This window comes from Myotis yumanensis, unplaced genomic scaffold (assembly GCF_028538775.1).
Source record: "Myotis yumanensis isolate MYYU_CA2020_CCGP unplaced genomic scaffold, mMyoYum1.0.hap1 SCAF_16, whole genome shotgun sequence".
Lineage (NCBI taxonomy): Eukaryota > Metazoa > Chordata > Mammalia > Chiroptera > Vespertilionidae > Myotis > Myotis yumanensis.
In genome coordinates, this window is record NW_027223767.1 from 1,718,571 (window position 1) to 1,732,068 (window position 13,498).

Genomic DNA, 13,498 nt, shown 5'->3' on the forward strand with positions numbered 1-13,498 from the left:
GATTTTTTAAAAATCTGTCAACATATACTGTCATGAGGAATCATATGATAATTTTTGGAAGGCCTCTGGTGGGTCAGCTCACCCAACCCTATGCCATATTTTATCTGCTTATCTGGTCTTTGCATAAAATAAAATACCAACTGAGGAGGACTTCAGCCAAAGCAAGGGTGTGACCGTATAGGTAGGGCACCATGACCAGGCTGCCAGCTATAACTGTAGCATTTTAACAACCTGAAATCATTCAGATTTAACAGGAAAACAAAGTCCCTGTGATTTCCTAATTAAGAAGCTACAAAAAGAAATGCAGGTTAATTACTCGGCAACCATGCTGCACTCAGCTACCCTGCACCCAGCAAAAAGCCAGTCGCCCTCTGGGAGGAACCAAATGCCAAGACCCTGCAGCATAGCAGGCAGCCAACTGTTAAGAAAACTTTTTCCAACCAGGGTCCACTTTTGGCAAACCCCTGCCTACACTCTCCTCAGGAAGCCTCTGCGGCTATCAAATAAGCAAGCTAACACACAGATGAAAAGGCAAGTCTACACATTGGGTGCTGTTAACTTAGGGCCGCAGCTGAACTATGAGTCAGGTCTGGAGAAGTAACTTCCTATCTAAGACTCTACTCTCTACTCGTCTGTCCTCTCTAGCAAATGCTATGGCCCTGCTGGAATCAGCAGCCTGGCTTCTCCTACAACAAAGCTGCCCCAGGTCAAGATGGCAGAGTAGGTAAATGCTGTGCTCACCTCCTCCCATGACCACATCAAAACTGCAACTAAATTACAGAACCACCTGAAGGCCAACTGAACAGAACCCCTCTAACTAAGGAGGTACAGAAGTTACATAAGACTGGTAGGAGGGGTGAAGACTCACAGTGTGGCGATTAGCAATCGAGAGGGATATTTCGGATTTGGAGGTCCTCTCTGAGGAGTGAGGGGCCCCGAGCACCAGTGCCAAGGAGCGCCCACCACACTGGCTGTGAAAATCAGCGGGGAGACAGTCCAGGGGGTCTGCGGGCTGCTGTAAACCAGGCATCCTCTTAAACAGCCCGAGCAGACTCACTCCCCCACATACATGTGCCCTAAGCTCCAGAGAAGGGGTAGCAGCTTGAAAAGCACCAGGGGAGGAACTGCATGAGAGGCCAAAGGGGCAGCTCTCGCCTGGACTAAAGTGCCAGCAGCGCCTCTGGTCCTTTGCTGACTCTCCCCCCACACGCCTGACACCAAAGCTTAGTCTTCACCAACCTGGCTAGCACACTCTCACCCCACCCTGGCGGTTCTCTGAGACCCCACCCCACAAAATGTACACATCTGGCCTGAGTTTCTTTCAGAGTCCAAGTGGCTGGTTTGGGCCTAGCCTGTGGACTTTCCTAAAATTCTCAAGGGTCCCAAACCCCAAACAAGAATGGGCTGGCTTCAGTGTGCCCTGTACCTCTTGCTAAATGGCCCCAAGCCCAGCACCAGTGCCAGATGGTTTCAGTCACAGCATAACCATCCCAGGACTGGATACAGGCAATGGCTGGCCTTGGCCTGCACAAGAGGCCCAAACACCTGTGCTCACAGACTACACAAAGCACACCCAATTAGCACCACAAGTAACACACCCAAGAATGGACTCGGCACGGGCCAGAGTCCCACTAAAGCGAGTCCCACTTTGTAGGGTCGGCTCCTGCTCAGCAACTTCTCTGCTGTAATCACAACCAGTCCTCACAGCCCACCAGCCTGACTGTCAATCCCACCCACTGATGTGCCAACAGCAATTAGTCTCAAATACAACAGGAGAGCAAACACAACCCACACAAGGGACACCCCTGGAGCACCCAGCTCAAGTGAACAGGAAGACTGCACCACTGGGCCCCATAGGATGCCAACTGCATAAGGCCACTCTACCGAGACTGGGAGATGTAGCAGCTCTACCTCATACATAGACACAAACACAGGGAGTCGGCCAAAATGAGGAGACAAAAAACATGTCCCAAGTGAAAGAACAAAACTCCAGATAAAGAACTAAACATAATGGAGGCAAACAATCTACCAGACGCAGATTTCAAAACACTGATTATAAGGATGCTCAGCTTAAGGGAAGTATAGGTGATCTCAGTGAGAACTTCAACAGAGAGACAGGAAACATTAGATGATGCAGAAGATCAAGTCAGTGATTTGAAAGACAAGGTAGCAGAAAACACCCAACTGGAACAGCAAAAAGAAAAAAAACTCAAAAACTGAGGATAGTTTAGTCCTGGCCAATGTGGCTAAGTGGTTACAGCGTTGGTTTGCACAGGTTCGATTCCTGGTCAAGGGCATGTACCTGGGTGGCAGGTTTGATCTCCAGATCCAGTCAAGGCATGTGCAGTAGGCAACCAATTGATGTGTCTCTTTTACAATGATGTTTCTCTCTCTCTCTCTCTCTCCCACCCCCTTCCCTCCCTTCTTTCCACTCTCTCTAAAAATCAATGGAATAAAACATCCTTGGGTGAGGATTAACAACAACAACAAAAATCAGGATAGTTTAAAGAAACTCTGGGACAACATCTAGAATAACATTTGCATCTTAGGAGTACCAGAAGAAGAGAACAAGGGACTGAGAACCTATTTAAAGAAATAATGACTAAAAACTTCACTAACCTGGAGAAGGAAAAAGATACACAAGTCCAGTAAACACAGAGATCCCAAACAAGATGAACCCAAAGAGGCCCACACCAAGACACATCATAATTAAAATGCTAAAGAGAGAATCTTAAAAGTAACAAGAGAAAAGCAGTTAGTTACTATAAGGGAGCTCTCATATGACTGTCAGATGATTTCTCAACAGGAATTTTGCAGGCCAGAAGGGATTGGCACAAAATATTTAGTGATGAAAAGCATATAACCCAGATTACTCTATCCAGCAAAGCTATCATTTAGAATCAAAGGAAAGATAAAGAGCTTTCCAGACAAGAAAAAGCTGAAGGAGTACATCACCACCAAACCAGTATTACAAGAAATGTTAAAAAGACTTCTTTAAAAAGAAAAAATAATAAAAATATGAATAGGAATATATAACAAAGAAAAAACTCTCATTGACAAAGGCAAACACATAATAAAAGCAGTGGATCAATCAACTATAAAGCTACTATAAAGGTTAAAAGGCAAAAGTAGGAAGGTCATGTATAATTATGACAAAAGTAAAAAATAAATGAGGAAGGGGTAAGTAAAAATGGTAGTAATTTTAGAATGTGTTCAAGCTTAGTGACCATCAACTTAAAATACACTGCTATAAACATAGCTTGGTATATATGAAGCACATGGTAATAAAACCTAAAATCTACAAGAGATATACAAGAAATAAAGAGCTGTTTGGGGGTTTTTTTCTGCCTCCACAGCCACCATGGCTCCCATGAAAAAAACTCGTGGTGAAGGGGGGCAAAAAAAAAAAGAAGCAGGTTCTGAAGTTTACCCTTGACTGCATCCATCCTGTAGAAGATGGAATCACGGATGCTGCCAATTTTGAGCAGTTTCTTCAGGAGAGAATCAAATGGAAAAGCTGGGCATCCCGGTAGAGGGGTTGTAACCATTGAAAAAAGCAAGAGTAAGACCACTGTAATGTTTGAGGTGCCTCTTTCCAAAAGGCATTTGAAATATGTCACCAAAAAAGTATCTTAAGAAGAATCTACGTGACTGGTTGCTCACAGTTACTAACAGCAAAGAGAGTTAAGAATTGTCTTACTTCCAGATAAACCACGATGAAGAGGAGGAAGAAGGGGAGGATTAAAGCTCATTTATGTGGCAAATTTTGTGTGAGTCTTGAATAAAACTTGGGAACCAAAAATAAAATAAAATAAAATAAAATAATAAAGGGAAGGAATCCAAACACAATCAGTGACCAAGAATGTTGAAGAGAGGCAAGAATGCATCATCTAGTACTAACTCTCACTGAAGTCTTTTTTTGTGCCCAGCACTGATATAGGCATCATGAGGAACAAGCCCTTAAAGTAGTTAAAATACAGTTTGGAAACCGTTTGCAATCCCTGAGAGAAATACATCACCTCTACAGTAGTCTTGTCCGGAAATTAAAGCTGAACGTGACCAGACCACAAATCTAACTTCTACTTTACATGAAATATGGAAAACAGGAACATGTGAACATGTTAAATGATACCATAGGAATACGATCAGCAAAATCCAGACTACAGGAAACTCTATAGGACAAAAGACCTGGTTTCTTCAACAAATAAATTGCAATGAAATAAATATGGAGGAAGAGACTTTAGATTAAAAGAGACATAAGAGATATACCAACTGATTTGTAATGCCAGATCTTATTAGTTTCTATTGAAACAAACAAACTTAGAAATATATATCATTATGAGGCAACTGGAAATTTGAATACTAACTAAATATGCATTAGAGACTTGTTGATAATTTTTAAGTTATAATAATGGTATTATGGTTGTTGTTTTTAAAAAAAGAGAGTTCATTTTCATTTAGAGGTATACACTGAAATATATGGCTGAAATAATATGTCTTGGGGAATTTACTTCAAGATAATGTAAGCCAGGAAAGGCAGTAGGTAGACATATTGACTAGTATAATAGATCATAACTTTGTAATTATTGAAGTTATATAAAGGGTAAGTGGAGGTTCATTACAGTACTCTCTTTATTTTTGACATGTTTAAAATTTCCCATAACACAAAGTTTAAAAAATAAACCTAGATTTAAAGACTGACACATTCAATATTCTGAGAGAAAAGTTAAAGTAACAACTACAGGGCATAGATTATAAATGTAACAGATTTTTAGGTGAAGGAAGTATTCCAATTCAATATACATTTACTGAGTGCCTACTCTGTACTAGACTCAAGTTCCTCATCTATAAAATGGGACGTTAAAAAGTCTGCTTCATCTGGTTGATTCTAAGAGGAGATAAGTTATTACACATACCAAGCATTTAGAATAGTATCTGGCCCTGGCCGGTGTGGCTCATTGGTTAAAGCACCGGCCTGTGCACTAAAGGGTCACAGGTTTGATTTCTGATCAAGGGCAAGTATCTGGGTTTCAGGTTCTCCCCAGCCACTGTCAGGGTGCGTGTGGGAGGCAACCAATCGATATGTCTCTCTCTCTCTCTCTCTCTCTCTCTCCCCCCTCCCTTCTTCCCTCCCTCCCTCTCTTTCTCTCTCTTCCTTTCTCCCTTTCCCTCTTCCCTCCCTCCCTGCTTGTGTCTGGGCTGAAGCAAAGGTACTCAATAAATGGTAGCTTTAAATAACTATGCAATAGATATTAAGACTCATTTTGTTGTTGAGAAAACTGAGGCTCAGAAAAGTAAGGTAGTTTGTCCAAAAGGTCACTACCAGAAGAGGTGGAGCCTGAGTTTCAGAATCAGTCTGCCTACCCTCAGGCTGGGCTCCCCTGGGCTTGCCACAGGCAGAAGAGCTCTGTGACCACAAGAGTATGAAGAATGAAGGTGTTAGGGAAGAAATAAGCTATGATGCTTTGAACAAAGAAAAGGAATAAGGTAAGGCTGAAAGGAGTAAGGAAGAATACCGCCCTGGTTGGTGTGGCTCAGTTGGTTGGGCATCATCCCATGCCATGCACAGAAAGGTTGCCAGTTTGATTCCCAGACAGGGCACATGCCCAGGTTGCGGGCTCAATCCCCTGTAGGAGGCATGCAGGAGGCAGCCAGTTAATGTTTCACTCTCACATTGATGTTTCTCTCTCTCTCCCTTCTCTCTCTAAAAATCAATAAAAAAATCTTAAAAAAAAAAAACAAAAAAGGAAAAATAACATTCAATACCTCAGAAATGCCATTCCAATGAAGTTCAGTGCAAATTCTTCTAATTAAAGACTGATTCCACAGCTGTCCTTGGGGTGACCTCACTGATTCAAGTAAGTAGCCAGAGGGTTTCAGAGGAAACTATTTTAACTCTGCTTTCCATAATAAGGATTCTGGATTAAAGCTTCCGTTAGTGAAGTTTGTGGGTCAGTCTCATAAATTATTTTCTTGGCTGGATCCCAAGAAAGCCAGGCCATCATTCCAGCAAGGAGGTGATCAGTTTTGCATTCCTACCCAATGGGAGGCTTCTTCCCAGAGCTTGCAAGTCATACCTGTAAGATCTATAACCTGGGATGCTCAACCTTCCCCTAAAATCTGTTCTAGTGCTTATTTAGGGAAACTACAGTGTTGAAGATGGCTGTCCAGACGACACCCAGAACACACTTGCACCCACAGAGGAGACCATTTCTCCAGTGAACAGGTAGATAAAGGTCATCGCTAGATTTGCTGCCACTTCTACCATCAGAGCTTGGGGAGCACCTGGTGGTGAGGGAGCTATGAGAGCCCCTGAAATTCCTATTCTGGCCTGGCAATTCTGTTCCCATGATGGAGGGGCACCACTGACGAGCACATTCCGGAGGCCTTTGTGGTGGTGCAAAAAGAGGACTGGTCATGGCCTGAACTTTCCATTCAAGTCCTGGCCCTTTGAAGGCCACAGACAATCATTTATCTACTTGGCTTCCTTGTTTACGAAGAAGGATAACAGAGAACCTCACTGCACCATGAAAATGAAACATGTGAAAAGCTAGACAAAAGGTTGACTACTTACACGATTATGCGAGCCCCGTGAAGGCAGAACTAGATCAGCTCCTGCAGAACAGGGATTTTGAGGGTCTCTGACCTGTTTGCCCCTAGAGGCAGAAGGCAACAAGGCAGCTGGCCTGTGCGTTGGTCAGGCCTGGGTTTGATTTCCGACTCTGCCAGATTATCTTCAATTTTCCATAGTCCTAGCAAAATAAGCCTTGTTGACCCCTCACTATCTTGGCTGATTGGAAAACAAAAATCCAGATAACCTGGGAGCCTCATTTTGCTTTAGAGTTTCAGCCTCTTTACACGAAAATGTACCACAAAAGGGCTGATGCGAACTTTCTGTATTTGAATTTTCTTCCTCATCCTGTTCTCCTTATTTCTCTCCTTGCAGGTAAGTATGATAATTAACAAGCCCCTAAAAAGAGAAGTAAGAAGGAGGTAGGAGATACAGACAAAGGAGCCTAGGGAAGATCTGCAACCCAGATCATCAGCTTTCATAGAAACAGCACTGGGTTAAAACATCAGACAGAGCTAAGGACCATATGGGCTTGGTCTGCCTGACCCATGGTCAGCATGTTCTTCTTCATAAGGCCACAAAGCAAGGTTCAATAAAGAATTAGCCATGCCCAGCTGGTGTGACTCAGTGGTCGAGCATTGTCCCATGCACCAAGAGGTCACAGGTTCTATTTCCAGTCAGGGCACATGCCCAGGCTACAGGCTCAATCCCCAATTGGGGGGGGGGGGGGGGGCGGGGCGTGCAGGAGGCAGTTGATTGATGTTTCTATCACTTTCCCTCCTTTCTCTCTAAAAATAACAATAAAAACGTATCTTAAAAAAAGAAAAAAAGAATTAGCCATAATGAAGGTGGGGCATTGGGGGCAATCAGATCTGGGCTCAAATCCCTGGCTTTGCAATTTATTCACCCCAAGACCTCAGACCAGTTACTTTATCTTGGATTTAAGCCTTTGTCATCTCATTAGTAAAATGGGAATATTAACTAACACTGTAGGACTGTTATGAGAATCAGAAAGGATATATATATATATATATATATATATATATTTCTTTAATTTTCTTTTTAAACAATCTTTATTGTTGAGAGTATTACAGATGTCCCCCTTTTTTACCCCCATTGCCGCTGGTCCACCCAGTTCCTGCCCCACCCCAGGCTTTCACCATCCTATTGTCTGTGTCCACAGGTAATACATATATGCATGCAAGTCCTTCGGTTAAGGTCTTCCCCCCACTTCCCTCTGAGATTCCTCAGTCTGTTCCACATCTCTGGTTTTATTTTATTTATCAGTTTATTTTGTTCATTAGATTTCTTGTTCATTAATTTTTATTTTTAGATTTAACTGTTGAAATATATGTATTTATTGCTATCTTATTGTTCATATTTTTCTCCTTCTCCTCCTTCCCCACCCTCCTCTTCTTCCTTCCTCACCCCTCTTACCCCCCCCCCCCCCGCCCCCTCCTTCTTCTTAAAGAAGGTTCTTCAACATTTCATGCAATACTGGTTTGGTGCTGATGCTCTCCTTTACAGTTTCTTATCTGTGAAGCTCTTTATCTGACCTTCAATCTAAATGAGAGCTTTGCTGGTAAGAGTAAACTTGGTTGTAGGTCCTTGCTATTCATCACTTCGAATATTTCTTACCACTTCCTTCTGGCCTGCAAAGTTTCTGTTGAGAAATCAGCTGACAGTCATATGAGCGCTCCCTTAGGTAACTAACTGCTTTTCTCTTGCTGCTTTTAAGATTCTCTCTTGATCTTTAACCCTTGGCATTTTAATGATGATGTGTCTTGGTGTGGGCCTCTATGCTTCCTGGACTTGTAAGTCTATTTCTTTCACCAGGTAGGGGAAGTTTTCTGTCATTATTTCTTCAAATAGGTTTTCAATGTCTTGTTCTCTCTCTCCTCCTTCTGGCACCTCCATAATGTGAATGTTGGTACACTTGAAGTTGACCCAGAGACTCCTTACACTATCTTCATATTTTTTTATTCTTTTTTCTTTTTGCTCTTCTGATTAGGTGTTTATTGCTTCCTCATATTCCAAATCATTAATTTGATTCTCAGAATCCTCTACTCTACTGTTGAATCCCTGTAAATTATTCTTTATTTCAGTTAGTGTATGCTTAATTTCTAACTGGTCCTTTTTCATGTCTTTGAAATTCTAAGATCCTTGAAAGTCTCACTAAGTCCCTTGAAGCTCTCATGAAGATCCTTGAGCAACTTTATAACAGTTATTTTGGACTCTGCATCCAGTAGTTTACTTGCATTCCTTTCATTTGTGATATGTTTCTTTTTCTCCACATTTTGGCTGCTTCCCTATGTTTGTTTCTATGTATTAGGTAGAGCTGCTATAGCTCCTGGAATTGGCAGAGTGGCCTTGTGTAGTAGGTGTCCTGTAGGGCCCAGTGGCTCAGCTTCCCCAGTCACCCAAGCTGGGCACTCTAGGTGTGCCCCTGTATGGGCCGAGTGCACAGTCTTGTTGTAGTTGAGCCTTGATTGCTGTTGTCATCACTGCAAGGAATTGACCTCCAGGCCAGCTTGGCTGTGAGGACGAGCTGCGACTACAGTGGGAGATCTGTTGTGCAGGAGACACCCCAATGGAGCAGGACTTGCTTCAGTGGGGCTTTGGTGCTCACTGAGTCTGCCCCTTGAGTGTGTCGCTTGTGGATGTGTAGAGTTGTAATCTAGTATGGTATGAAGCTATCCACTGGGTGCACTGGCCCTGGGGACTCCCAGGTGGTACAAAGTCAGCCCCTGCTTAGGGCTTCCTGGTTGGAGCTACAGAGCAAACTGCAGATGGCTGCTACTTGTATTGGGCTTGGAAGTACCCATGGAAGGGCCATCTGTGAAGCAAGGCAGGCTGGTGCTAGTGCCAGATCTTGGGCCTCTTATTGATAGGTTTGGGGCATGCTGTCACCAGCTGCTGCTTGCTTGAGAGATTTTAGAAAAGTCCGAAGCCTGAGCCAGGACAGGCCATTCATATGGGAAAGCTGCTACAAACAGCTTGGGTGGGGCTGCAGATTGGATGGGGCAGGGTCTCAGGGAATCACTAAGGAAGAGTGAACAGTGTGGGCCAGGCTGATGGAAACTCAGATATGGCTGCCAGTCAGCTCTGCCACAGGAGAGGTCCCAGCACAGGATCAATGACCCCTGTGCACACCCCTGTCTGGGAGAAAGCTGCCCCTGAGTTCCTGCCCAATGCCAGATAATCCAGTTTCTCCCTATATGTCCCTGGATCCCCAACACCTCTACCCCAGCGCTGGAGCTCAGAGGAAGTGGAACAGTGTAAGTCTGTGTGCCAGCCCTTTAAGAGAGACTGCCTGGGTCTCCAGCAGCCTCCATGTCACTCAACTACAATCCCCGCTGGTTTTTACAGCCCGAAGTTATGAGGACTTCTCTTCCCAGCTCTGGAACCCTGGATTGGAGGTCTGGTGTGTGGCTGGGACTCCTTGCTTCTCATGGTAGGACTCTGCAGGAAAGATATCCCTCGCAATTAAAAAAAAAACACCACACGTGGGTGTCGGACCAGACCATTCAGTGGCTTTGCTCCTCTTCATGTACTTTTTTCTTTACTTCTCTAGTTGTTGGACTTCCATTCGGCCAGATTTCAGGCAGTTCTGAATGACAGCATTTACTTATGCCACCATCTTGGTTCTCAGGATACAAATATTTAAAGAATGTTTATAGTAAGAGCTGCTGCTGACACATACACCGTCTGATTTAAACATTAAAACCACCCTGTGAGGAAGCTATTACTGCCCCCATTCTTAAAGATGAGGACACTGAGGTTCAGACTGAGTAATGTTTCCCCAAAACACAGGTGGTGAGTGCTAGGCCTGAGAATGAGACCTGGGCTTGTCTGCCCCCGAGGTTGTGTTCTTGGTGCCATTACAGTGCTTGGTGCACGGAAAGTTGTAAAGAAAAGGAAGCTATTGGGACTCCGGCAAAGACCCTCCTGAGCCTGACTCAGCAGCTCTGGGATGAGGCATCATCATGCCCATTTTACTGGTGAGGAGGCGGGGGCCCAGCTAGTTTAGACTCCTGGAGTTCAATAAAAAGCCCATTTTCCAGAGGCATATACCTCAGTATATTTATGGATAAAATTATATGCAGTCTGGAATCTGCTTCAAAATAATGCAGAGCCAGGGAGGATGGTGTGGTAATGAGATGAAACAGATGTTGGATTGGCCAGATGTTGAGAACTGTTGAAGCTAAGTCATGGGTACACAGACGTTTACTATACTGTGTTCCTTATTCTTGTTTGTTAGAAACTTTGCATAATAAAAAGCAAGAGCAAAAAATATCACCTCATCTCCAGGAAAATGTATAAGGCGGAGGTGGGTCTCAAATTGAGGTGTGTTCTGTTCCCAAATTCCAAGTTCTCTCCACTCCACTGTAACAAAGCATTCTTCCTTCTTTCCATCCTCACTACATGGTCCAGCTGCACTAGGGGACCGGCATCATTCTAGAACCCAAAGTTCAGGTAATCTAAGTTGGAAACTGCAAGGCAACCTCCACGGAGCATCGTATGGCGGCAGCCCACACTGCTGTAGGGGTGCAAGGGAAGGGTGAGCCCTGCTGCCTGGAGTCTAGGGAAGGTCTTAGAAAGGAAGCAGGACTTTGGTGTGAAAAGGATGTGAATGATGTGAAGGAGAATGAAGGGCTAAGAAAGAGAGGAGGGAGGAAAGGAGAAGTGCATGTAGGTGCATGGGCAGGGGCTGCGCAGGCTGAGCTCTGCTTCCTCGGCTCCCTTTGGGTGCTACTGCAGCCCCCACTGGTGTCCCTTCCACCAGCCTCCCCCCTCTTTTTTTAAAAATATATTTTATTGATTTTTTACAGAGAGGAAGGGAGAGGGATACAGAGTTAGAAATGTCGATGAGAGAAACACATCGATCAGCTGCCTCCTGCACAACCCCCACTGGGGATGTGCCCTCAACCAAGGTACATGCCCTTGACTGGAATCGAACCCGGGACCCTTCAGTCTGCAGGCCGACGCTCTATCCACTGAGCCAAACTGGTCAGGGCTGTCTCCCCCCTCTTAAGCTACCCTCCACACTGTCCCAGGATGATCTTCCCAAACAGAAATCTGTTCACATCTTCCCCCTGTGCATTAAAAACCTCCCTGAGCTCCCCAGTTAACTCTAGACAATGTTTACACTTCTCAACCTGACGCTCTGGGTGCCTGTCACTAACCAGCACCCACTGCCACCTGCCCCCTTGCCAGGTCCCCACACGGATACCCAAAGCCTGGGGTCTAGCTGCCTCACACACCTGGGTACCTTTTCTCTGATGTTCTCTCTTTCCAACATGCCCCGCCTCCTGATAAACTCCTGTAGGACCAGCTCAGATGTCACCGCCTCACTCTGCCCCAGCAAAGCACACACGCACTGTTATCAGGACACCCTCAACCTACACTTGTTTGCTTCCTGATGAGAATGTGGGCTCTGGGTCTAGAGAGGCCACCCGTATTGTTCCCCATCTACACAACGGGTGACCAATACCAGGTATCTATTATCACTATTGATAACTTTAAAAATGCAGCCCCTGATCAGACAGGTAGCGGGCCTGGCACGGAGCAGTTACTGGGAGAGGCTGCCCCATAGGGGCGAGAGGATGCTGAGCAGAGGGCTCAGTCCTGACCTTAGCTGAGGCCACCTTACTGCTGTGCTCTGCAGGTGTCTGAAAAGCCCAAGGCTGCAGGAGGCTTATTTAGTGCCTTAAAATGCTGTAATAGTTCCCTTCCAAAGGTTCTAGACAAATGGAAAATGATAGTGACAGCTTTTTGCTCCCCTCACCTCTATGGCTACAAACCTAAAGACTATGATCCATGGGATCAGGGATCTGGTGTCCCAGAGCAAAGACAGGTCACAAGATGAACCGGTCCAGACCATCTGCTCTGGGTAGGGAAACAATCCCATATTCAGTTATTCTCCCCGATGCACCTGGCACCTGCTTCTCGTGTGGAAATCTGGAGCCAACACATGATTTTTATTTAACTTAGAATAAAACCAATGTCTCCTACAAGAAGAGGCGAAAAGCTGAACACAAGCATGCCAACTTGCAGGGAACTGAGGAGCTTCTGGCAGGGTTACGAGAGACGGACCCAGAGCCTCTCAGGAAAGGGGCATCTGTGCTCTCCATATTAAATTCTTAGCAACAAGGGTTAACAGAGGAAAACAAAAGCTTCCAAAGATTTTGCATCATTGCAAATAGAGAAAAACTCAACAGGCCTAGCGCTAGAGAAGCTTCCTCTTCCTACATTTTTCATGAGCCTGCTGTTCCTGCAATGCCCAGCACCAGGCTTGGCCATTTCGGCAGAGCTGCACTCCTCCGCTGCCCCACCACAGTAACCCTTCATCCTCGGGAGCCAATGGGAACGTAGGATTTTCCATTCATCATGGCCATGGGCACCAAAATAGCTCATCTGACCTTTGCAAATATCAAACAGTGAATTTAAAGCAGAAACTGGCAAAAGGTAATGCGGAAGTCTTTAGCTTTCCTGTCGAGGAAGATTTGTCATTAGCCAAGAAACAGGCTGCCTATAGGACCAACTCAGTTAAAAATTGGGTAGAAACAGTCAAACTGGAAGTGAGGCAGCTGCCAATGTTTACACACACACACACACACACACACACACACACATCTTTGTGAATTATTTAACATATATTAAAAATATATATGGCTCAGAAATCTCTGGACACTGGATTGAACTAGAAGTATTCTGAGGGAGCATACACACCACCATAATGCCTGACACCAGCTGGACTCCATCAGGCAGTAAAGAGCTAAGACTCCCACAAACCACAGACCGCCATTGAGGAGGCCCTCTCTTAGGAGACCAGCATTACAGCAGATCAAACTCATTCTTAAGCTTCATCACACACACACCCATTTCCTCTCTATTTATAGGCCTGTAAATCTTACTCAGTCGTTG

The 13,498-nt window shown here is 44.7% G+C and overlaps 1 protein-coding gene and 1 pseudogene across 4 annotated transcripts in view; one reads left to right on the forward strand and one right to left on the reverse strand.

The window, feature by feature from the left end:
• The window catches only part of TOM1L2 (target of myb1 like 2 membrane trafficking protein), a 139,832-nt gene that overhangs the window by 97,613 nt on the left and 28,721 nt on the right, over positions 1-13,498 (reverse strand). The gene's annotated exons all lie outside the window — the stretch shown is intronic.
• On the forward strand, positions 3,378-3,745 carry LOC138993858 (large ribosomal subunit protein eL22 pseudogene; annotated as a pseudogene).